Below are 3,511 nucleotides of genomic sequence, written 5' to 3'. Positions count from 1 at the left end.
TTGTGGTACATCTTATCACTTCCGTGATGCATCATGTATTTCGACTTGTGAGCTTTGTTCAGGATTTTCTCACACAAGCCTCCAACGATTGGTACCCAAATCCTAATACCGAGTCTAAGGTACCATCATCACCCTTGACTAACGAGTCAATGGTGCCATTGCGTTTTTCGTCGGAGATTTGGTTTTCCTTGATTGCTTGCGTTTGCGCCAATTTGATTTGTTCGATGAGATTGATTTGAAGTTCTAGGCGCAATGCTCGAACCCTTTTGGGCTTCTCATGTTCCTTGCGACTTAAGGCATCGGCTACAACGTTGGCTTTGCCTTCACGGTAAAAAATCTCACAATCGTAGTCATTGAGCGTTTCCATCCATCGTCGTTGGCGCATGTTAAGCTCTTTTTGATCAAAAATGTGTTTCAAGCTTTTGTGATCAGTGTACACGGTAAATCTTACTCCATAGAGATAGTGCCTTTATATCTTAAGTGCAAAGATTATTGCGCCTAACTCTAGATCGTGAGTTGTATAATTCTTTTCGTATACCTTGAGTTGACGAAAAGGCGTAGGCGATTACCTTCTTGCGTTGCATTAGTACGCATCCCAAGCCAGAGTGAGATGCGTCGCTAAATACCACAAAATCCTCAGTACCTTCTGGCAAAGCCAAGATAGGTGCTTGAGTGAGCTTTTGTTTAAGTATATTGAACGCCTCTTGTTGCTTCGTTCCCCATTCATACTTGATGTTCTTACGAGTTAAGGAGGTTAGGGGAACGGCGATACGAGAGAAATTTTCGATCAATCTATGGTAATAACCAGCCAAACCTAAGAAACTTCGAATCTCGGTTGGCGACTTTAGGATCTCCCACTTAGAGATAGCGTCTATCTTAGCGGGATCCACTTGAATACCGTTAATGTTGATGATGTGACCAACAAATTGTACCTCGTGCAACCAGAACTCGCATTTCGAGAACTTGGCGTACAATTTTTCGTTTCTCAGAATTTCAAGCAACGTTCGAAGATGGGCTTCATGATCAGCCTTTGACTTAGAATAAATAAGTATGTCATCGATGAATTCGATAACAAATTTATCCAAGTAGGGCTTGCAAATACGATTCATCATGTCCGTGAACGCGGCCGGAGCATTAGTAAGTCCAAATGGCATAACCGTGAACTCATAATGTCCATACCTTGTTCGAAATGCGGTATTTGGAATGTCTTCGGATTGGACTTTAAGTTGGTGATAGCCGGAACGAAGATCAATCTTTGAAAAGAAGCTAGCACCTTGAAGTTGGTCAAACAAATCATCGATTCGGGGGAGTGGATAACGATTTTTGATTGTTACTTTGTTCAACGCACGATAATCGATACACATTCGCATGGAACCATCCTTCTTCTTGACAAACAAAATTGGCGCTCCCCAAGGCGACGAACTCGGTCGAATGAAACCCTTCTCCAGTAACTTATCGAGTTGTTTCTTTAACTCCTTCATTTCCATTGGCGCTAAGCGATACGGAGCTTTGGCAATCGGAGCAGTACCGGGAATAAGATCGATCCTAAACTCTACTTCACGATCGGGAGGAATTCCGGGGAGTTCATTAGGAAATACATCGGAAAAGTCGGAGACTATAGGTACGTCCTTTATCTCCTTTGGCTTTGACTCTTCAGTGACGTAGGCCATGAATGCTAAGCATCCTTGATTTAAACATTTGTTAGCCCTAATCATAGAGATTATGCTAACTTGGCCAGCGTCTTTGTCCCCTTAAATTCGAATCGTTCGTTTATCAGGGGCTTGAAGTTTAATGGTTTTGCTATTGCAAATGATACGGGCATGGTTATCGGATAACCAATCCATACCAAGTACAATATCAAAACCAGCCAAACTCATGGGTAGCAAACAAATCGGTAGAATATAATCAGCTAAGAGAATTTTTCCGTTTTCAAGGGCTTCGGAGATCTTAACGATTTCACCACTAGCAGTCTCGACGCGTAGAGTTTTATCTAATTTTATTAAAGGTTCGTTTAATAGACTACAAAAACTATAATCTATAAAACTTAGATTGACACCCGAATCAAATAAAACTCTAGCATAGGTATCGTTAAGTAGAAACATACCGGTGATGGTTTCCGGCAAGTCAGCGGCTTTCTTTGTGTCGAGTACGAAGACTCGAGCGTTTCCTTTCTTGTCCTTGCCACTTCCACCCGCACCACCAGCAGCGGGTTTGTTCTTTGGGCACTCGAAACTCAAATGGCCCATCTCCTTGCAATTGTAGCAAGTCATTTTCTTCTTCCAACAGTCAGCAGCCGCATGACCCATATGGTTGCATGACTCACACACTTTGGGAGGCGGAGCAAAGTTGCATCGGCCTTTGTGGTACCTTCTACATGTCTTGCAAAGCGTAGAATTTGAATTGAACCGATTTTGATGTCAGTTTACGCCTTTGCCTTTGAAATTGGCACCTCCTCCAGTTTTCCCTTGGGCGGTTGTTGTCTTGTCTTCCTCCTTGTTACGAACCATGCCGCCCATCAAATAACCGGCCAAATCCATTGCAGAGTCAGCGGTTTGAGGTAGGTGAGACCTCACCATGTCGCGGATTTCTCGCGGCAGTCCCCAAATATATCTCGTAACTTTGCTGGACTCAGGGTTAACCAGTTGGGGAACCAGACAGCAGTATTCGTGAAACTTTGTGTTGTATTCACGAAGGTTCGTCCCCACGACCTTAAGATTGAGAAACTTTGTTTGGATTTGGTCGGTCTCATGCATGGGACAGAACTTTGCCATCAACAAGGCTTTAAACTCACTCCAACTTAAACTATACATCATCTCTCGTCCTTTGCTCATCAACAGAGCATTCCACCACTCCAATGCTTCACCTTTAAACATTAAGGCGGAGTACTGAATCTTCTCTTCATCAGTACACTTACTTGTAAATAATGATCGTCTCCATTTCCTCAAGCCATCTCACAGTCGTGATGGCTCCTTTGTCACCATGGAACTCTTTCGGTCCATAGTACTTGAAGTCTTTAAACGAACACCCACTAATTTTCATTTTTTTAAACTTTTGCCTAACTCCAGCGTTGGCGTTAGACTCATGAACACTCTCTTCGATACGAGACGGGTTCAGACGGGATCTTTCGGATTTTCGGGAAGGATTAACGGATTGAGAATGTTTTGAATTTTTCGATGGAGACCTAGCTATGGACTCTTCTCTCACCGCATCCTTAATCATCTTTTGAATTTTATTCATGTATTTTTCTGGAATATCATCATCTTGATTTCCCGCGGGGTCTTTCCCCTTGTCTTTCATTTCTTTCTCTTTTGGCGCGTTTTCAATGTTATTACTTTGTTCAGACATTTTTGATATATCTTTTTATATCTGAAATTTTAACAACATTTCGTTTATTAAACACACACTTAATTATACATATATATATATATCACAAGAGATATATATATTTATTTTATAATACAAATATATATATATATATATATATATATCATTCCAATAATATATATATATT

Source organism: Bidens hawaiensis, unplaced genomic scaffold, assembly GCF_021521415.1.
Source record: "Bidens hawaiensis isolate Kalapana, Puna unplaced genomic scaffold, B.hawaiensis_p1.1 tig00022332_1, whole genome shotgun sequence".
NCBI classification, from domain to species: domain Eukaryota; kingdom Viridiplantae; phylum Streptophyta; class Magnoliopsida; order Asterales; family Asteraceae; genus Bidens; species Bidens hawaiensis.
Note: the sequence above shows the minus strand (reverse complement) of the source record.